Source organism: Macrobrachium rosenbergii, chromosome 4 (assembly GCF_040412425.1).
Source record: "Macrobrachium rosenbergii isolate ZJJX-2024 chromosome 4, ASM4041242v1, whole genome shotgun sequence".
NCBI classification, from domain to species: domain Eukaryota; kingdom Metazoa; phylum Arthropoda; class Malacostraca; order Decapoda; family Palaemonidae; genus Macrobrachium; species Macrobrachium rosenbergii.
The window spans coordinates 51,238,022-51,261,598 of record NC_089744.1 but is presented as its reverse complement, the minus strand read 5'-3'; the positions used below and the strand labels follow the sequence as shown (position 1 = coordinate 51,261,598).

At 36.2% G+C, this 23,577-nt stretch overlaps 2 long non-coding RNA genes across 3 annotated transcripts; both read left to right on the top strand.

Annotated features, from left to right (window-relative positions):
• Positions 1-8,945: 8,945 nt before the first annotated feature.
• On the top strand, positions 8,946-12,494 carry LOC136834389 (uncharacterized). Of its 2 annotated transcripts, none has more exons than XR_010851772.1 (3): positions 8,946-9,083; positions 9,563-9,871; positions 11,535-12,494. It is a non-coding gene; the product is annotated as an uncharacterized lncRNA (long non-coding RNA). The 2 variants fall into 2 exon arrangements; XR_010851773.1 differs by having other exon boundaries at positions 9,080-9,337.
• Positions 12,495-17,056: 4,562 nt separating this feature from the next.
• Positions 17,057-21,546, top strand: LOC136834383 (uncharacterized). The gene is made up of 3 exons (XR_010851771.1): positions 17,057-17,181; positions 18,859-19,169; positions 20,290-21,546. It is a non-coding gene; the product is annotated as an uncharacterized lncRNA (long non-coding RNA).
• The last annotated feature ends 2,031 nt before the right edge of the window (positions 21,547-23,577 follow it).

The window sequence follows — 23,577 nt, the reverse complement described above, 5'->3', positions numbered from 1 at the left end:
TAAATTTAACATCAGTTTAGGACAAGCAGGCCCCTGTGATACGCACAATCTTTTATGAATACTTCGTAGGTATAGATGAGGGCTCATGCTCTGGCGGCAGACAGCTGTCTCATTGCTGTTCGTCTGAAAAGGACAGAAGGAGACGGACAAACCAGTGTCGAAATAGGAACAATTCTGGCAGTGAAGTCATCTCAAATAAGTAATGAGATTCTTCAACTGAGATTCTAACACTATATTATTTCAGTGTAATTCAGATAACTGGACAAAACATTTAAGTTTTAAAGTACTTCCTTCTTCAAGCTTTTCTCCATTCAAATGATTTAATTTGTAACTATCATCGTCAAGCAAAATATAGTATTCAGAATGAGCAGCGAGCAAATTCTTGACCAACATAACTTTTAAGGAATTTCTGCACAATTTTTCTAATACTTTCACCGCCCTGCTGTTTTAACTCTGTAATTCAGTTAATTTATCTGCGACTCAGTTGCAGAAGCCATAATCGTTCTAATCTCAGGCAAGTCTCAAGCAGGATTAATAGAGTACTCTATTAATCCTGGTCTCAAGTGTCTTCTTGCTTCTAAATCCGGCATCCATCATACTTCCGCTTTACGTTACACGATCAGTCCAGAAATTTTAATAACATGCTCAGATAACCATTCCTCTTTCATACACTTCAGGTAACCCTTAGGCGATATGTACCCAGGCCTTAAAGATTCAGACGAACTGAATCTTGCAAACCCTTGAACATCTGCGAGGGCACATGGGGCATAAATTGGATCCCTTCATCTTGGTCTCTGATAATTTGGACTGAAACCACGAATCGTTTACTTTGGATATCTCTTTGCATTCTGGATGAAAGCCGCCGATAAACTTACGCTGCTTAATTCCTGAGTCACACCTGACATGTTGAAGAATATTTTGCACACGATACGAAACGTAAATGGGCTGACTGAGTAAAAGAAAGCCTGAGAAAAAAAAATCATTGTGGTTAGTAACCTCACGTGAACTGAAAAAACCAAAGAGGAAGAATGAATTGGAAAATATGATACAGTGAGCAAAAACTTCGTACCTCAGTCCTAAGCAAAACATTGAGTGTATTATGAGAGAGAGAGAGAGGGTAGGAGTCGGGGTCGGGGGACATTGTGCACCCTGAAACATGACTCAGTGTCTCGGTGTATCATTTTTATTGCTACAATTTATCTGCTGCCAATTATTTCACGTTACTAACGGAATATCAAATAGGCATCATAACCGGATGCCACAAAAAAATCTCGATTTTGTGACATGAATTAACCAAAGCCATTGACCTCTTTATCGAAGTCCTACTTACTCAGCGGAGCAGTTGGGCACTGCAGATTTAATGCCTTGTATTTTTTTCCTGGTCATACGTGAATTTTGTCACCTTCAAAAGGGTACTATCCTAATTTTCATACGGGATGTTACATGCCATAGAAATGGAAATATAAACAACCATTTGAGAAACACTGGAAGCCAGTAGAATGTAGCTATCCTAAACAAAGCCCTAAAAGCTAGGGGATGAATTGGATAAGTTCAGATAAAATCTTTAGGTAGTTCTAGCTCAGGCAATATGGCGGCTGGGCATAGGTAAAAGAATTTCCAAAATTCAGTTAATTAGAAAATGTGCGTTAAATGAGCAGTAGCCAATATGGAGAAAGAAAAGTGTAGAAAATAACTTGTTCAACAATGGGAAATCGTGGGACAAGATCACTGAGCTTGGAGGGAGATTGACTTGGGAAGATATGTGTGAGGGAGGCAAAGTACAAAGCGGGGTAGGCCGAATAAACAGAATAAACTCTTACCTGAGGTATATTAATTCTAGAGTAAACTAGAATGGATGCTGCAGGCGTCCAAGTTAACTACACCAGGCGGGATAAACGCCATTTACGGCTCTGGTCCTCGTGGAGGCAAGTTAAGCCTCAACACATGTTGCTTTGTTGTCCAGGTGGGGACAAGCGACGCGGGGTGCGTCCGTCTCGTCAGAGGCTAAGAGGGGAAGAAAGACCTCGGCAGGGCGCATGGGGTCACTGCCGGCCGGCATCGCTTGCCAAGCAGAGTTTATAGATAAAGGAAAGAAATGAAGGGAAGTAACTGGCTACTCGAGACCTCTCAGGTCTTAGTAAACAAGAGCTAGCTGCACTGCCTCTGTGGTTCTTTCTTGAGGAATAGAAGAGCCTGTCATAAAAATGGCAGCATCCCGAGAAAATAAATGAATATTTATAACAATACAGTACACACACACACATATTCATATATGTATATATATATGTATATATATATATACTGTATATATATCGAAATAATCAACACACAATCACGTGTGGAACAGAAATAAATTTCTGACTCACATCGGATCGAACCCAGGTCTTTCAATTGAAAGGCAAGGGCGCTGCCCACTAGGCCATACATGAAAGGCAGGGCGTTGCCCCCTAGGCCATACAAGTCACTGTACGGCCTAGTGGGCAGCGCCCTTGCCTTTCAATTGGAAGACCTGGGTTCGATCCTGATGTGAGTCAGAAATTTATGTATATGTGCGTGTGTGTATCTATGCATATTATATATATCTGTGTATGTGCGTGTTTGTGGGTGTGTGCATATACAAGTGAGGTCAATGCACTTGAATAATCTGCAGAAGACAGGCCACAGGATTGGCAGTAGATGACTTTTGGCTCAGAATGATCTCTTTCGATCTTCTTGACTTTGCTGAAGAAGCATGTTGTCAGTGGCATAGGAATTTCAAGATCCTTCAGAGATATTCACTGTGTTTATTCGTTTTTAAGGCAGATCCTGTCATGGGACCTTTGAGCCGTCAACTGCTTAAAATGACAATGCGTGACAGATTCCTGTCGACATGATCAGTTGAATTTTTTTTATTAGGTTAAAGATATCTGAATCTGGTGCCCTCGCCTGACTGAACGTCTAAGTTGAATTGTTCTATGAAGGGTAGATTTGCAAAGGAAGCCTTCAATAAAATTATTCAAAGCTGAGAATATTGGAAAAAAGAATATGACTTCAAAACATAATCTACCTAAAAACAAATGCACAATGCGAAGCTTTGGAATCCCACACCTGCTGTGAGGAATTCATTGCCCTTCAGAGTCTTCACTTGTGGAAGGTGAAACTCATTCCCTTCCTTTGTGTTGTGCGATTCCTGTGACCTTTCAAAGAGGCAGGTTTTTGGTCACCTATGCCCGTCTCGGTCTCTTCACAAAAAAAAAAAAAAAAAAAAATAAGTAATTGTATCAGAGAAATCGATCCTCAATTAGCTGAGTGACTCATTAGTCGTTAAATGTTTTATTTGACAGTAATTTAGAAATGTTGTGACCTTCATGTCAAGGGAATTAATTACTCTGCCCTTTTCCTTTCATGTAAACGCAGTTTTTATACGTAGTTCATGAATTATTCAGTCAATTAGTATACAGCATTTTCATTACTCAATTAGGAGAAATAGTAATTGCGTTTAGATTATCATTCACGCAATTTTTCAAACAGATGAATATGTAAAGAATTTGGATGTCAGTTTTGTTCTAGATGTCGGTCTTCAAAAACTAATTGGACTGATTAACCTAATTAACGCATCTGCGCTTTTTCATGAAACAAAAGAGCTGAACAGGACTCGGAGAAACCTTGTTTTAAATTTGCCCTAAAACTTTTTCCCCTTTTCCTAAATCAAAAGCACCAGTGCATATTACTATCAATTAAAACAGTATATTAGAGAGAGTTTACTGAAAACAAGCAGTCTTTGCAATATCTGTGCCACTTAACGATTAGGTTTGTTTAATCGACAATTTCCTTATGTGGACTGAATCTCTTGTCCCTATTATCGTTTTAAAATAAATTTTTCTCACCGATATAGTGAAATTGGTCAGTTTTGACGATTTTTTAACCATCGTCTTGACGATATTTGGAATAGTTTAGTCCTGAGATGATACTTGGATTTATTCATTCTTCAAATTTGCATTCGATCAGTTATATTGATATTGCAAAGCACCACGATCCGTGAAATTATTATTATTATTATTATTATTATTATTATTATTATTATTATTATTATTATTATTATTATTATTATTATTATTATTATTATTATTATTATTATTATTATTATTATTTGAAGGAGTAGACCCTCTTTTAAACAGGTCTTATTAAAAGGATGGTTGTATTATGAATTTATCTTATATAGTGTCTTTTTCTATCCTCCTTATGATTCGCTTTTCAGGCTCAGCGATGTTAGTCAGTAACTGGCCGATATTCATGTTGGAAAGGACAGTGCGGAATATTGGAAGTCTTTTATTACAATATTCAATCAGAAATATAGAACCTGAACCCAGACGAACGATTTCTGATTGAATATTGTAATAAAAGACTTCCAATATTCCGCACTGTCCTTTTCCAACATGAATATCGGCCAGTTACTGACTAACATCGCTGAGCCTGAAAAGCGAATCATAAGGAGGATAGAAAAGACACTATATAAGATAAATTCGCATAATACAGCCATCCTTTTTAATAAGACCTATTATTATTATTATTATTATTATTATTATTATTATTATTATTATTATTATTATTATTATTATTATTATTATAGCCAAATAAGAAATTTGACATATGATCTAGAAAAATATCTGTTTAAAAAAGAATTTATATTGATCCTTATGATACATACTTACCATATTTGTTAAAAAAACCGAGGAAAATGAAAACTGACCTTTTTAATTATACGTGACCTTGCAAGAGAGCTCAAAGTCAATGTAACTATGAAAATCAAGTCTTCCACACATATTCCCGAACTGTAGAGACCAGATGTATCTCATTACCAAAGATTTTAAAGCACAAAAAGAACAATAGGTTAAGGCATTAGTCGAAGCTGTGATGTGGTTGAACATTGAACATTGAGGCCTAAATCCATGTTGAAAGGTATTAAAAAAAAAAGGCAAACATCAGTTCTTTTAAGAAGACAATAAAAATGATCTACGAAGCATTGCAAGCTTTGTTACCGGCATGTAGATATAGAAATATAAATAGAATCATTCGAAAAATACACCTAAGATAAACCAAAGAAAGAAGGAATATTACCATGGAGAATATGGATTAAAAAGTCTAAGAGAGAGAGAGAGAGAGAGAGAGAGAGAGAGAGAGAGAGAGAGAGAGAGAGAGAGAGAGAGAGAGAGAGAATGCTTTCGACGAACTAAGTCTCAGGAAGGGGTCGGGTTCTGGAGGGCTTGGGTGACTTATTTGCAGCTTAAAATGGCCAGAAGTGTCGACTACACTTCATTTCATGAGAACTTCGCAGAAGGTGGTGATTTTCTCCTTTATTTTTGCATGGTACGCGTAAACTCAGTTGCAGAATGAACCAAGGAGAAGTAACTGGGAGCAGGTTTGGGTCTTCACTTTTCTTCTGGTCTTGCAATATGCCTTTGACATGCAATAATCACTGAAGAAAATTTAGGGATAACAAAACAAATTTAACAAAAGGCATATATGATTACGGAGCAAGACGAGCACAGGGCTCGGTGCTGTAGTGTCAGAGGGATGAGTTAAAGATCTCTGTAAAAAAACTAAAATGCAATGAAAAGAAAGCACCTATTCTGTACTTTGATTTCTTTTATGTGAAGAAGATATCAATGACAAATAAGTCATATTATAACGACAAAGATGGTGTGGAAAATTTGCTACAACGAAACATGTTATCATCGAAATGCAATATTATTCACGACTTGAAGTTTTCCTTGTTTCCGGAAAGACAACAACTTCAGAACCTAAACATTTTTAATAAATGTTACGCACTGTTCTCTAGGGTACATACAAAGTGCAACTGACGCTCCCTAATCAGAACTTGAAATTTCTGGTCTAGGTCCGTGGCTCTTAGAGACAATCTAGCCAATATATCCAAATACATCTCCATACATGAATGCCAGCATTGCTAGCTGAGGAGAGATGAATCAAATACAATCTCTACTGATGAGTGGCTAAAGTCATTAGTATTGTATTTGGAAATTGTTGATATTTTTGCTGCATCATGGTCTACACATCTCGGAGAAGAGGCATCAGCGTCAATCTGGGTCAGCCATCTTTTCCTGGGGTAACAAAGCAGGAGGGAGAGATGAGTTCACTCTATGAGAATCTTCTCTTAAACGTCTAAATGCGATCTTATAAAACCGTTGTTGCTCCGCATGGGAATTATACCTTGCTTTACCTTCTGTTAAGCTAAAAAAGGACACCAAGAGTTCATAAACCTCTCCTTGATTATCTTTAGGTGGGAGATACCCTGGTCTGGCACCCGTGGCACTTCAAAAGTCTTGAGGGACTGAGAGGAAGGAACATGAAGGAAACAATAAGCGATATGTAGAAAGGCAAAATAAAGTGAAGAAAATGGTGGAATTTTTCACATTTGCGTAAAGTTTCATCAATATCAAAGAAAGATATAATGATAAGAAAAGACAACTGATAATTTTAAATAGACCCATAATCTTAAAAAAACTAGTCAAGGTATAAATGATTAAGATAAATATTAACCAACATCAAAGGTGCCTGCCTACCACATTTCGTAAAAATGGCAGGAAAATTGATATTTGTTCAGAAACAATACCTAAATGCAAAAGAAATAAAGTTAGCAGCAACCCAGGCGGTACCTGCCTATCACATTTGATGTTTGAAAGATGAGAAAAATCAAATAATGATCTTTAAAATTGATAATGACCATCCATGATAAGTCAAGGTCAAAATACATAAAATCATACTTTCGACGTGCAGTGTTGAACTCAAAGATCAGAGGTATCTGACTATCATAGCTTCTGAAACAAAACATAAAATGCTTCAAAATCCTCACTTATAAATTGACCTGTGACACTAAAAAATAGGCTAAGGTATAATACATTTGAGGAAAACATCCACCAAGTACCTAACTGCCAAGATTTATCAAAATCAAGGACAAGAGGAGAGAAAGAGACAAAGCAGAATAGCAATAATAATAACTAAAACAATACTTTACGAGAGTAGTCGATTGATAATAAGATGTGATGTGGATGACTGAGGTTGAAATCCATGTTAAAAATAATTTAAAAAAGATTTATACAATGCACTTAATGAGACACTAAAAGGTAATCTATCAAGCATGCCAGCTTATAACTGGTCTGTAGATATAGAAATGTAAATAAAACCAGTCGAAAAATAAGCCAAACCTGTATTAAGTCTTGTGACGAACTATGTGCTGGCCTGTGAAAGGCATATCCAGTGCAGGTGCATTTGTGTTGACACTGGAGGTTTCAACAGTTAGACACAGTGGGTATCTGACGAGTTCATTTGTGCCCTCTGATCATGTGACAGATTGATGGAAGCATGACCTTTCGAACATTGAACCGGTGTCGTCACGCTTCCGGGGAGGGGTTATTAAGTGTGTGCGTGCATGTGTGCACTCTCTGATGGTGTATTATGAGAGGAACATACAATGGCTATGGACTTGGATTTGCGGCTGGGTGTGATTAGCTCTTTGTGCCGTGTTAGTGGATAAGAGCAGCCACTGTGGGAGAAACGTTTATTTGCGGCCATAGGAAGTGAGTAAGATAACTCATTAACACATCTTTTCAGACATTATATGGAATACCCAGTTTGTGTCGCAGTGAAACTTCTCTTTTCTCCATTATGCATTTTCCCGTTCGGTTCTCCATTATGCATTTTTCTGTTTTAAATGTCTTTTCTTTAAACACCATTTCAGGTTTGAATATATGATATGTTTCTTTTAACAGGAATTCTGGGTTCTTCCTGTGAGGAAGAATATTTTGGAAGTGGTGTTCTTTCAACATACGCTGTGACATTTATTATGGTCTAGAATAATTATGACCTTTTTATTTTATTTGGTGACCAGGGTGTTAGTCACTAGTATTGGTTGGTCTAGAATCATTAATTCGATTGATTGTGAATCTGAATTTCCTCTAGTTACGATTTCCATTTTTAGGGGGTGTGAGTCATTCCATTTCATGACTGTAGCTTTTGCTGAAATACTTTCGTTAAATCTGCAAATAAAGTCTAGTTTTGTATCTCAGCGTTTCATTCCAGTAGGCCTTTGTTTGAGGATAGATTCAGTGAGAGGAGTCGACGAGAGACAAGGTGTAATGGAGTAGCCTAGTATGTGACTGTATATATATGTATATAGATAATAAAGAAGTATGTCTTTCAGTTTCCTTCCTATTTATAAAAGCAATTCTAATATTTTGTTTACCAGAAACATTACCTAATTGTAGTGGGTAGATATTATTCTAGAGGGTGCTATTATAGATAGCATAGCAGCACCGTGTGTGGAGCCATGTTGCAGAGTACTTAGCTATATGTTGCTTTAGGCAATTCTCCTAAATTATCCTTATTCTAGCGTCTATCCTATAATGCCATACTAACCAATCCTTTTCCCATTCCCTTGCCTACTTTGAAGCATTATTATAGATCAGTGTCAGTGAAATCTGGTAAGTCTGTACTATTTACATTCATTAGTTTATAATGTTATATTCGCCTAAGTACCTACTTACCGGTGTTACTGTGAAACCTTTGGTTGCAATCCAATGAGTGGCAGCAGGCTAACCACCCAGGGAAGCGTGTCCTAAATAAGGTATAATATATCCCTGGACTATCCTACCACGAAGTGATCAACAGACAACAGTATCAATATAACCTAAATAACCTTGTAAGTTTTAAGTAATGCTTGTCGGCCAAGCCATTGCAGAAGGAATGTACTGACCCAACGCCGATCCATCGCTACTAGAGAATCTTAGGGATGTAAGATGATATGATGCTGCTCTTAAAACAGATGCCGTAAGAGAGTATGACCCTAACTGACCTTGTGTAGGGTCATAAATCATGAACCAGAGAATGAAAACTTATTGCCACGCAGGATCTGGTGCCAGTAACCTGTGAGAGAGAGAGAGAGAGAGAGTACCTAATTTGCATGCTTCTGATGAACTGAGAGCCCCGAGGGTCGGGTTGGGTTCTGGATTGCGGTGGTGACTTCTCTGCCCCATAAAATAGTCAGGAGCGTCCACCACACACACAGTTTCACCGGAACTTCGCAGAAGGTAAGGACTCTCGCACTCCAGGCAGTGCTAGGAATCCAGGAACATTATATTTTTTACGAACACTTCTTTTTTTTTTATTTGTCTGTAGTGGCACTAAATACAGCGTATTCGTGAATTTAGTTGCAGAATGAACCCCGGAAGAAGTAACTAGGAGTAGTTATGGGTCTCCACTTTTCTTTTGGTCTTACATTATGCTTTGGCATGTAACAAACACTGAAGAAAGTTTAAGGATAACGATAAAATATTGATATAAGGTATATATGATTCCATCAAAATTTTGATCATTCTGAATGATTTCACATTACAGGGAAAAACTCTAAGGATTAGGAGATGGTGATAGACATAGAATTAAAATGAAAATAACCACACAGAAAACACAGAAGCTTATGTGGCCTTTGAAAGTGTCCCATTACCATCTTTGTTAGTACCGCAACTGTTGTTCTTGCTGTTGTCATTATTCTAGTCATAATATATTTCAGGTAATCATTGATATCGGGGAAGCAGAAGAGGATCTTCGGAATTTCGTTTCACGTGGATGCGCACCCTTTAAACCGTTCCTTCCTTTCTTTGTAAACAACTTCACCATGTCGAAGTGGCTTACACTGGCTTCACTCCTGCTCCTCCTTGTCTTATGGATGGAGGCAGTGGCTCCAGCTCAAGTGGATTTCGAGAGACTGGACAACTTGGAGGAGATAGCTAGGCAACAGCCAAGTCGCAACACCACCGCGTTGGTTTGGCCTTGGCTCATCCCAGCAATCGCTGCAATTTTAGGCTAAAAGTGGTTTTAGGTACTTTCTTTTACTCTTACTCTTGCTCGAAAAACAGAAACAAATACGGTAATTTCTCATAAACTCTATGTGTGAAATGACTCCGCAGTATTTCAACAAACATAATAACTCAGCATCACTCCAATCCAATGCTGCCTTAATTACAAGACAAGTATTTTAAAATCTCGTGTTGTTTTCCCCTCTGCAATAATGAGCCAAGTAATGTGATGTAACCAACCTTTTATAAAAGGATATCAAGGAGTGATATTTATCCAGATATATATTTCGCACAGACACTTTCTGATAAAATATCTTTATTATGATTTTGCACATCGAGATAATCTTTTATGTATGGATACACTAACTGGCTCATATATATATATATATATATATATATATATATATATATATATATATATATATATATATATATATATGTGTGTGTGTGTGTGTGCTGGTATATATATATATATATATATATATATATATATATATATATATATATATATATATATATATATATATATATATATATATATATACACTGTACACAAACATATAATTACATATATATATATATATATATATATATATATATATATATATATATATATATATATATATATATATATATATATATATATATATATATATATATATATATATATATATATATATATATATATATATATATATATATATATATATATATATATATATATATATATATATATAAGCCAGTTAGTGTATCCATACATAAAAGAATCTCTCGATGTGCAAAACCATAATGAAGATAGTTTATCAGAAAGTGTCTATGCGAAATATATATCCTGATAAATGTCACTCCTTGATATCCTTTAATAAAAGGTTTGCTGCATCACATTACTTGGCTCATTATTGCAGAGGGGAAAACAACACGAGATTTTAAAATACTTGTCTTGTAATTAAGGCAACATTGGATTGGAGTGATGCTGAATCATTATGTTTGTTGAAATACTGAGGAGTCATTTCATAGATAGAGTTTATGAGAAATTACCGTATTTGTTTATATATATATATATATATATATATATATATATATATATATATATATATATATGTGTGTGTGTGTGTGTGTGTGTGTGTGTGTGTGTGTGTGTGTGTATTATTTATATATAGGTATATATATATATATATATATATATATATATATATATATATATATATATATATATATATATATATATATATATATATATATATATATATATATATATATATATATATATATATATATATATATGAACTTTATCACATACACAATTGTTCTGTGCATTAGTAGTACGGATACTTGACAATGAGGACTATTTGTCTTAGAAAGCTTGCAACTTTTTCTGAATAAATATCTCCACTAGATACCATCCTGTTTGAATGAGGTCCTGTTAGTAATCTATATATATATATATATATATATATATATATATATATATATATATATATATATATATATATATATATATATATATATTTATATATATATATATATTTCATTTGATATTCATAACCTAAATTGTAGTTTAATATTTATGATCAATATTTTTGAGTCAATACTTTTGAAGCGTAATTCCTTTACACATATCTTATTTTTTCTGAAAAGTTTCAGAAAGCTTTATGACTTGATTTGTTTCATCATTTCCCATCCCAGCATAAGAAGCTCTCCAGGGAGGCAGACGACGAACTGGACCGACGAAAGGACAACACAGCTTTTGGGGACACTCAACGATCGCAGTGGAGCCACAATATTCTGAATATAAACTGTGCGATTGATCGATGAAAACAATCAACCCGGTTTTCTGCAGAACGACTTCTTGAAGAAAGAATGGTCTGATTTAACGAAAATCGTCGCCTACAGCAGAAAGTAATCAACATTTCTTCGTAATGAAGAAAATGAAGTGTTTATCACAATCTCAATTTCGATTATTTGGCTGCTGGAAACATTTACAACCTGGAAATTAATTAGTGTATTTATGATAAAAAAAAATGTTTTAGAACTTTGTAATAAAAGTGAGGCATAAGTTTTCCCATATGTAAAAGAATTCTAGATAAAAGTAATACTACGTTCAAGAATTATTAAAACAAAAATCAAAACAAACAAATAGGGCTAAAGAAAATTGAGAACGATTTTGTGAGTGTCAAGAACTTTCGAAATCATTTCAAGACGATATTTCTTTTAATCAAACTCATTTTCATTACGTTCTTTCTATTGTTTCTTTGTTTACTGGCATCTCTATCAACAATAAACTTGCACTGAGACAATTTCCACTGCACAAATGCAATCACAGTAGAGACAGCAAGACTTAAAAGCAATGAGAACTCGTCTTAGACGTTGAAGTTGTATTAAGTTTTGCTTGCTGAAGCTATGTGATTTTCTGGTGGAGGGCACAAACTGGAGATGGATGTTGATTCCTTCAGTTTGCCTTCCGATATTTCACTAATTTTCAAACAAGATTTCTCTTAGATTTCAGCTTTTCCACAAATTAGGGCACTGCACTCTCTCTCTCTCTCTCTCTGGAAAAAATAGAGCACAAAACTTAGTGTTTTGCATTAGAGGACGAGTTGCTGAGCATTTGAAAACAGTAAAAGTCAATAAAAAGAAAGGTTTGCATTTTGTATTTTAATTTCCTTTATATAAAGAAAAGTGGAAGATGAAGATATCCTCTCAAAGCAGTGAGCAACTTTTTTTATATAGATAAAAAAAATTATAAAAATTAGAGTGAGAAACAAACTTACATTAGCTGAAAACGTTGACTTTACTGCTTCTTACAGATAAAAACAGATTATACAACTATTATACAGTAGGTACTACATTTTTATTTTTGATACGCTTAGAAAATCCGTGAAATATAGAATCAAATTGCTTGTATCTTTTGCGAATTGATAAATAGCTTGTCATTGTCTAAATCATATTTTATATGTTATGTGACAATTAAATCATACGGTTTATTGTGATCTTGGTCATATTAAGGAACAGATGCATAGGTTGTTTTCATATATGTTCCTTTCTATCTTTACAGTCTTGATTCTCCCATCTCTTTAATTTCTTGACCTTGCAAAACTGTACATTATGCCACAATATATACAATGTATATTTGGCTATCTATCTGTCTATTATTATGTGCAAATTATTAGAATCTGTTCCCAATGTCTATGTTAAATTTGATTAAGTTTTGGAAGTTAACCTCACCCTAGCCTCTCGTGGGTTGGTTTGTACACCTCAGTGGAAAGTTCTGGTTCTTCACCTGTTTCCCACTTGGTTTCAAGGTTTGTGGTGATTAAAGTTGATATAAGTATTGTAATGAACCGTCAGTGCGTTTATCTGTAACAAGCAAGTTTTCAGTGTTTGGAAAGAAAGGCAAAGTGAAATTTTACTATAAATGCACATATTCTAGACTGAGACGTTAATAGTTGTCACTAATCAGAAGTAAAACGAGAACATAATTTATTTTAATGATAAAAAACCGAGGCCGTCTCAAGTTTTACGAAAAACTTTATCGAAAATGTGCGCAGTCAAGTATTCGAAGCAAATGCTCCAAACATCAAACGTGTTCATGGGCGACCTCCTTGAATTGTGATCAATGTTAATAGAGTTTACTGTTATTAATAAATTTGTTGTTTTTATGTTCATCATCGTTAACATCAAGTGAGTTCCTCGCCTTCAGGTAATCTCCATAACGGGCATTAATCGCAGAGGTATCTTCTGAAGATGGCCATATCTTCGTCACTCCAGAAGCTTGAAGAACTTTTCATTCTTGAAAGTGACAGTTTTCGGTGGAGGACACTTCCTGACGACGGATGTGGAATCCGTGCAGATGCCTCGTTGATATTCTGACACTTCACTGGTTTCATTATACGGTTATAGTTACATTAATGAACTTTTTTTGAACAAATGAAACAATAAAAGAAAATAACTTTGATTCTTTTGCTTTTAAATTCCCTTGAATTAAGAAGTGACAGTGATTTACGACACTTAGATGAAAGTGAAGAGTTATTAAGAGTTGTAAATACTTTAAAATTAGGAATGAATCGCAATTTTGTGAAGGGAGATGATAATGCTTTATCCTCTCGAAGCACGACGTTCTTTCCCTTCAAATAACTGTCATGACGACTAACTTCGTAGGTCCAGGTTAGGAATTTAACATCAGTTTAGGACAAGCAGGCCCCTGTGATACGCACAATCTTTTATGAATACTTCGTAGGTATAGATGAGGGCTCATGCTCTGGCGGCAGACAGCTGTCTCATTGCTGTTCGTCTGAAAAGGACAGAAGGAGACGGACAAACCAGTGTCGAAATAGGAACAATTCTGGCAGTGAAGTCATCTCAAATAAGTAATGAGATTCTAACACTATATTATTTCAGTGTAATTCAGATAACTGGACAAAACATTTAAGATTTAAAGTACTTCCTTCTTCAAGCTTTTCTCCATTCAAATGATTTAATTTGCAACTATCATCGTCAAGCAAAATTTAGTATTCAGAATGAGCAGCAGGCAAATTCTTGACCAACATAACTTTTAAGGAATTTCTGCACAATTTTTCTAATACTTTCACCGCCCTGCTGTTTTAACTCTGTAATTCAGTTAATTTATCTGCGACTCAGTTGCAGAAGCCATAATCGTTCTAATCTCAGGCAAGTCTCAAGCAGGATTAATAGAGTACTCTATTAATCCTGGTCTCAAGTGTCTTCTTGCTTCTAAATCCGGCATCCATCATACTTCCGCTTTACGTTACACGATTAGTCCAGAAATTTTAATAACATGCTCAGATAACCATTCCTCTTTCATACACTTCAGGTAACCCTTAGGCGATATGTACCCAGGCCTTAAAGATTCAGACGAACCGAATCTTGCAAACCCTTGAACATTTGCGAGGGCACATGGGGCATAAATTGGATCCCTTCATCTTGGTCTCTCTGATGACTTGGACTGAAACCACGAATCGTATACTTTGAACAGCTCTTTGCATTCTGGATGAAAGCCGCCGATAAACTTACGCTGCTTAATTCCTGAGTCACACCTGACATGTTGAAGAATATTTTGCACACGACACGAAACGTAAGTGGGCTGACTGAGTAAAAGAAAGCCTGAGAAAAAAAAAAATCATTGTGGTTAGTAACCTCACGTGAACTGAAAAAACCAAAGAGGAAGAATGAATTGGAAAATATGATACAGTGAGCAAAAACTTCGTACCTCAGTCCTAAGCAAAACATTGAGTGTATTATGAGAGAGAGAGAGAGAGAGAGAGGGTAGGAGTCGGGGTCGGGGGACATTGTGCACCCTGAAACATGACTCAGTGTCTCGGTGTATCATTTTTATTGCTACAATTTATCTGCTGCCAATTATTTCACGTTACTCACGGAATATCAAATAGGCATCATAACCGGATGCCACAAAAAAATCTCGATTTTGTGACATGAATTAACCAAAGCCATTGACCTCTTTATCGAAGTCCTACTTACTCAGCGGAGCAGTTGGGCACTGCAGATTTAATGCCTTGTATTTTTTTCCTGGTCATACGTGAATTTTGTCACCTTCAAAAGGGTACTATCCTAATTTTCATACGGGATGTTACGTGCCATAGAAATGGAAATATAAACAACCATTTGAGAAACACTGGAAGCCAGTAGAATGTAGCTATCCTAAACAAAACCCTAAAAGCTTTTCTATTTTTTCCAAGGTACCAGAAATGGTTTGTTTTGCTTTCACATGTTTCGGAACTGTTGCATTGGAACAGGCTTCACAGATTCTTGTCTGTGCGGCCACATTCAAAATAGTTATAAGAAAAAGACTGATTGCACGTGGAGACATGTGTGCCAGCCTTGTTACGATTCGCCTAGTTTGCGTTTACTTGAAAAATGAATCGTGAGCAGTGGATTTTCTGTATTAATTCTTCGTGCAAGGCCAGACTCTGATCGATTTACAAAGTAGATCTACATTGACCGTGAAGTTGAAGTATGCCTGAAATAGTTCACGTATTTATAAATCTTTAATCGTATTATTTTTATCTGAGTTTTCCTCTTTGTTTTCGTTTGAAGGTTGGTAGACTGAACACCGTGTTGCGCTTATCTGTACAAAATGATATGCATATTATATCCAAATATATACTTCCTGTAAACAGTAGACATGCAAAAAGCGTCTGTAAACAACGGTATGAGAGAGAGAGAGAGAGAGAGAGGGGGGGGGAGGGGGATTAAAGCGAAATATTCACATGTGGTGACAAAAAAAAAAGAAAAAAAAGATGGATGAATGGTAATGCCGGGACTTTCAATCACAGTAAATTAAATATTTTTGTGACATTAATCTTTGATATCCTTCGGTCCATATATCAAAGTCACCTTCATTGACTGGAATACTAAATAATTGCAGGTTAATTAGTTTTCTTTTGAACATACGTATATTTTACAGTACTTTCTGTGGGTTAGTAACCCTAAATTCATACAAGATTTTATAAAGCAAGAAAAACAGTAACACCTTGTTTCGTTTGAAGGTTTTTAGGTTTTTTGAACCACATCCAACGGTAAAGGAAAATATCAGGTTTAGTTGCCCAGCGTAGTGAGCCGTTTCTGATTTCCCAATACTGGTTTAATAACCAAAGCAAATTACAGACGATTTCTCTTGCATAACTTTTCGTTATTCGGTCACTAATCGAGACAATATTCTTCAGAGGAATTGCAATGGCTAACATGAAGCAGTCTTTGGCGATTGGATACTCGAAACCCTTTCAACTCGATGCTAAGAAACGAATGTTGTAATAATGACCGAGTTCCTTGAAATTTTAGCGCGATAACTTAGGTCTAGTTGTCCTGAAACTATTCATATGCCTGGAGTTAACTATTAAGGAACTAAATGAACAGGATTCTTGGTATCGGTAGTAATGAAAGCCTTCCAGACGAATTTTTAGCAAAACTTAGAATTAAATAATTAATTTTGGGGTTTTTTCTGGCCTGACAACTACTAAGGTCATGACGCCCACAAAACTTAGAAACTTTAAACAATTCTCTTTGGATAGATGGCTTTCGTTATCCTAAATATGTTGGACAGATAGAATGAAACAATGTAAAAAGCATATAAAGATGAATTAGAGATGCGATGAATATTATTAACCAGATTTTGGAGACAGAAATCGGTGAGAGAGAGAGAGAGAGAGAGAGACTAATTCAAATGCCGATGATGGAGTCATACTCTGGGGTTGCGGGGGCTCAGGAGAGATAGGGATTGGATGGGGTGATGTTCTTCACCATAAATATGGTCGGAAGTGCCCATTACTCTGCAGTTCAGCTTTCCTGAACGTAGAAGGTAAGGACTTTAGCCTGCTTCTGGTTTAGCAAGGAATTTAGGTCTTTCTAGACTGCTTGTTTTTCTTTGCGCCTGAGACTAAAATGGCAAATGAGTCGCACGCGTGAAATCCAAGTACAAAAAATAAATTTAGTTTTTTAGGCTTCGCTTCATGAATTGCAGAACTATGGAACAAGTGTTATCTACCGTCCTAATATAATCACATACCGCTCGCGTACTACATCTGCTGTTGACCTATTCCTTGACATGAACCATTCGTCGCAGAGAAGGATTCCTTATGATTATCTTTGTGAAAGCTGCAGATGTTGTTGCTGTTAGAATACCAGTAACATAGTTCTAATAACTATTACTACTATATAGTTCCATTGATTATCGGTTCTCAAGGTGTCCTATTCTATTATGCCATCTGTTGTGTCTCCCCTTCTTGTACCGTCACCTCTCTTCGCCATCACTACAATCGTATTCGATTTTCTTTCTCCTGAGACTTTTATCTTGTGTATTTCTTCCCTGTCATTCATATTACATAGAAATAGATCATAATTAACAGAGTCGGAGCAACTCAAAACGATAAGTTACACCAAATTGTAAACTGTTGACAGTATTTTATATATTGCTTATTCAAATCCTTGCTTGAATTTTCAGTATTTTTTACTTTAATACCAGTTCTCGATATTGGATATTTTTGGCTTTTTCCTTAATACGCCTCTATATTTTTAACACGAAAATCATGCTAAAATCTATCGGAAATTTAGTTACTGAGATAATTACCAACAACTACTGTTAACCACTGGTAATTTTTTTTCTAAGTTCCTGGTCATGTTTCGACGTTCACCGTCGCAAGTGGTATAAGTTTGTAACTGTGTTCCTCCCAGACCCCAGTACACTGTCGGCAAGGATGGCAAGCGAACCTAGAATGTCTTTTGTTATTTTCAATTGGAAATATAGGTACGCGGAGAATGCTTAAACATTATTTGTTCTTTTGTTAAAAGTTTAACCAGTTAAGTGGGACTTCGGAATTCCAGCATTGTTTGATTAAACTAGCCTCAGTTCTTAACCATGGTTCGTTTGATGCAAACGTGACACTCTTGTTCCTGGAACTGTTTCGACTTATTTGAACTTTTTTCAGTGTTTGTTTCACATTTGTGACGTTCATTTCTGTAAAAAATTGGTAGTTCAAAGATACGTGAACCCCTTGTATTCCAATATTTTAGGGACAACATTAGGAACCAAGATTTTTTGGGCGGAGGAAAATATAGTAACGTGAAATACTAGGATGTATTCTGAGATCCCCATTGGACTACGCAAGTTCTGATTCTGATTAAGGTAATGTTTGCAGAATGTGTTAAAGTGATGCCACGCACTAGGTAGGTTAAGGACTGGTGACCTAGGTTATGTTAGGGCGGGGTCCCATGGGGTGAAGCCCCCCTTGCAGCCAGGTAGGACCTGGCGTCCCAGGTTAAGTTTGCTTAGGTGTCCCCCTGGTTGGTAGGTGGTGGCTTAGGTCACGACCCTATTAAATTCTAACTTACAGTACCCTAGGCTATGTTAGGTGTAGGGTCCAGCGGGAGTGCAAAGCCCTAGTCTGGGTTACATGCAACGTAATTATTCGTTTTGATTTACAGTGTCCTAGGTTAGGTTAGTATAGTGGTACACCCTTTAACTACTACTTATCTCCAGGAAAAACATCACCATGTCAAAGTGGCGTGCCTTGGCTTCGGTCTTGCTTCTACTAGTCGTATGGACGGAGCTCGTGGTTCCTAATTACGTGGATACCGAAGAATGGGAGGATGTAGAGATGCCACAGGAGCTGTCTGACCTGGCAGAGGTAGCAGAGCAAGACAGTATGCGGAACGATGTTGATAAGTTTTTTTTTATGTGTATAAATAATGGATGTACAGCTCAAGGAGGAACATGTGGATTAAACTTGTTCAGACAATGCAGAGTGAGGAACAAATCTTTGTGCATGGGATGGTGCAACTGTTGCATACGTGAGTTATATATCCAACCTTTATCTTTTCTGATATTTTCTTTTACACCAGTTTTTACAACTATCTCAAAAAAAAAAAAAAACTTAGGAAACTGATAATAGATGCATTGCAGGCAAAGCACCACCACAGTATTGAGCATCATGTAAGCCCTCATTGTGTCTTAGAAATTCCTCGGTAAAATTAATGAAATTATCGTAGCTCTTCTCATTGTTGTTTACATATGGAGCGTTTCAGCAATAGGCTAAGTCACTTATGAAAATGAAGTTTTTGAACACTCCAAGGAATGGCAATTGCCCTTAAATGCGATTCATAAAAGCGACTTTTGCAATAAGCATTCTGGCATTGTTCTAGGAGAGATAAAGACCTTGAAAAACCCTTAATTTACGTAATGATGCGCTCAAAATCCCCGCCGGAGTTTACATTACCTTCAGTGCGCCTAACGCGTTGCACTATAGGCATTACAGTACTTAAGGTTCGTTGCAGCGTCCTTTCGGCTGTTAGCTGCAACCTCTTTCATTCCTTTTACTGTACCTCCGTTCATATCTATTTCCCATGTTACTTTTCACCCTCGCCATAGTACAACTGCGAGGTTTTCCGCCTGTTACGCCTTAAAACATTTTTACTGTAATTTCCCTTTCAGCTCTGAATGACCTCATAGGTCCCAGCGCTTGGCCTTTGGCCAAAATTTTATATTCTATTCTACTCATTCCTAATTACCAGTTTGTTGGGATTCTATGACAAAAGATAAATAAAAAAAACCAAGATTTTCCGTTCAGGTTACGAGAAAATAGTTGCATCTTTGTAAATGCTTATAATTAAGAGCGTTTCTTCATTTATCGATTGAACTAAGATTAATATTGATTGAATAAAAAAGTTAATTTCAAAACAGTTAGAGAAATTTGAAACGCCTTTTATTTGCATAAAAAAATCTGAAGCAAGAGAAATGAGGAACATCGCAGCAGTACTGATGTCTGTTCAGCATGTTTTAGAGGAAACATTATCTTCGCCGAATAACTTTGGATTATGTATATCTTTTTTTATTATAGTATCAAAATTTGGAAACTGCCAAAGGAAATTGTAGAGGACTTTTTGATTAATTTGTTTTCATTTCCAAATCCAGCGTAAACTCTTCAGGGATACACACCAGCAGAATCCACTTCATTCAAAGAACGACGGATTAGGACTGACGGAAGAATAAGAGAACTCTCGAGACACAACGAGCCAGTTGTAACAACACTGTTCTGAACAACAAAAATCATCATCTATAATGATAAATAGACGAAGAGAATCAACCCGTCTGATATAACGAAAATCCCTGCCTACAGCTTACAAGATGATCAAAACTTCTGGCTTTGAAGATTACTCGACGATTTTGGCTTTTAGGTTCATTGTGCTATACCAAGAGTCATCAGGGTATCACTAACGAAAATTGAGTTGTAGTCTTTCGAGTGACAAGTTAAGGACAAAAATAATTTTGTAAATGTAAGTACTCTAGATAGAAACGGTAACTGTTAGCCCCTGTTACTACTGAAACAAGAAAAAAAAAATGCTTGTAACGAGAAACTGAAATTAAATCTTCAAGTATCAGGAAGAGCAGTGTTGAAAATATCTCGAGTCGAGTATTCAAAGCGAATGTTGTAAACTTCGGAAACTTTTCATATTTGGTTCATTTGAATTGTAGAGTATGATGAATTTTCCTTATCAATTCAACTTTACTGTTGTTGGCTGTCAGCATTACCAACATCATATGAGTTCACTGCAGTTATGTTAGCGCACATTAAGCACAGTAGCGTGACAATAAAGCACAAAACAAATAAAACTCGTCTGCATATGGACAATATATTTTCAGTCAGGAGACTTAAGATTTTTATATTTGTTTAAATTGTACGATTTTCTGGTAGAGGGCAATGAGTGTCGACGGACGTTGAATCCATGCAACGTTTCGAACCCGGTTGCGGACAGACTCCTGAAGTTTTTGCACAAATGACGCCATCCTTCTCTTCAACATAATCACCGCCGTAGGGGGCTAGCGCTGTCAGTGTACCTTACGCGGTCCACCGTAGGCATTACTTAGGGTTCTTTGCGACGTCCCTTCGGCCCCTAGCTGCAACCCATTTCATTCCATTTACTATACTTCCATTCATATTCTCTTTCTTCCATCTTACTTTCCAGCCTCTCTAACAATTATTTCAACATTATTCTTAGCACTGAACGACTCCATACGTCCCAGCGCTTGGCCTGTGGCCTAAATTTTATATTCTAATTCCAATTATATTCAACACAAACACCAGCACAGATCTAAGGATTTTTGCACTTGATAAATGTATTGGTTATGGAAAAGCAGTTTGAAGCAATAAATAAAGTTTGGTGACAAGGAGATATGAAGATATTTTATCCTTTGAAAGCAGCATCGAATTGTTTACCTCAAGTAAGTTTCAGTACACCAGCCAAACGATTCTGTTCCTAGGACTAGGTTGGAAATTTAAGCTCGATGTAGGCTGAGCCGGCATTTGGTGCATACAGAATCTTTAATGAATCGCTTACTGATAAAGATGAGGGGTCGTGCTTTGGTAGTAAGGTATATTTGCAAAACCAGTTTTCTTTGGAGGCCGAAACCATGCTAAAGAGGAGGAATTCACAATTATAGCTTTTTCAGTAAGCTATGAAATTCTATTGCTGGACATTCCGGGCTAGATAAAGTCATATAACTTTAGTAACGTGGTATAATCCCGTAAAATAAGGTTTCATATATCAACTTTCAATCTTTCAATCACAAGGCAATTACAGAATGAAGGTTTCCATTTTTAGTTTTTTTTTTTTAATTCTAAAAAATTATTTTATAGCAACGTAAAGTCCTCAAATTTACACAAGGGTTATAGTAAAAATTTCATTAAAAAAAAGTTCCATTTTAGCCTCGGAGTTCTAACGCTATTCTTCTTGGTTCCTTTCACAAAACTTCTAACAGTAATATGGAGGAACATCTCTTCTGAACCCTGAAAGCTCGAGACCATGCAAAGCCACTCAGCTAATCAAGTAACTCTAGCCATGAACTAGACTATACAAGCCAACTCTCGGATCATTAGAGACTGAATACCCAAAAATGATGAAACAGCGCAGTATTGCGACATACAGCAATGTGTCACTAACACTGCTTCCCCTGGCGCCCCTCCAAACCAAAGAAACCTTACTAGGAAGAGTCGGAAGAATAACTTCACATTAGCTGGTCTCATCGAAACGACGGACTTTTTTTTTTTATAGAAGAACCTACTATGAAAACAGCAGCGATATGAACTTTTGTGAAATGTTAGAAATTCATTATTCACATAATATATCCTCATTCCTAACTACGATCCCCTGCACTTCTGTAGACTGGCACACAATGTTGTGGGTACTGCAGTTAATTAGAAAAAGAAGCTAATCGAAAGATTGCCCTCAACAGTTCCATATTCATTGCTCTCAGACGACGTATATAGTAACTAAATACTGAAGAACCAAACCAGAAGAGGGTCGCCATCCATTGAATTGACAGAATTCTTGGTTGGACATACAAAAAACTGAGTTGACTATCCCTTAAAAGATATTTTTTCCGAAGCTCACTTGAAAGAAAAATTAACAAATATTCAGCTCTTCTATTTCTGTCAGTTTCACATTAAATGCTGAAATCATCCTACATGATTAAATTTTGCACGATACAAATGGATTGTTCTTGTTACAGTTGCCCGCGTTTAATTTTCCACAATAATGCGAAGTAATGATGGCTTGAAGATTTCCCCCAAGGGCCTTCTGTATAAATATAAAGCACTCATTAACATTCCAGGCATCAAAGGTTTGGGAGCGGAGTGCGAGTGGAAATGATGCTAATATTTACCTGGTTTGCTTACAAAGACTTGTAGAAGTAAATGGAAATCTCATGACTGGAAACAAATCTCGCCATTGTAGTCACAGAAATGCCTGCCCAATTCAGATGACACTGAGATAGTTTAAAAACTTTACCGATATGGCTGGCTCATCATAGATATACGAAAAAAATGCAGTAAGTCACAATAAACGTAGGTTGAAGATAAACACAAATTGAGTCAAAATTAATCAGGATTTAATTTCTTCAGGATGATAACTGGGTATCTAGGTTGCTGCACGTTACAAGTATGTAAGCCCACTCTTAGTTAGAAATGAAATGAAAATGAAATGATCGTGTTTAGTCAGCCGGAGATGAAATGAATAAAGTTAGCTGTCAACGAAACTAGTGTACAGTTAGCTGGAGATGAATTACTGTCATCAGTAATGCAGAGTATTTTAAAGTTAGGAATTAAATTGCAAGAGTGAATGATACCAGACAGACCACACCCTGAATTAGTATGGTAATGATATGTCATAATCGATGAAACCATGAAGTTCTAATAGCTATGAT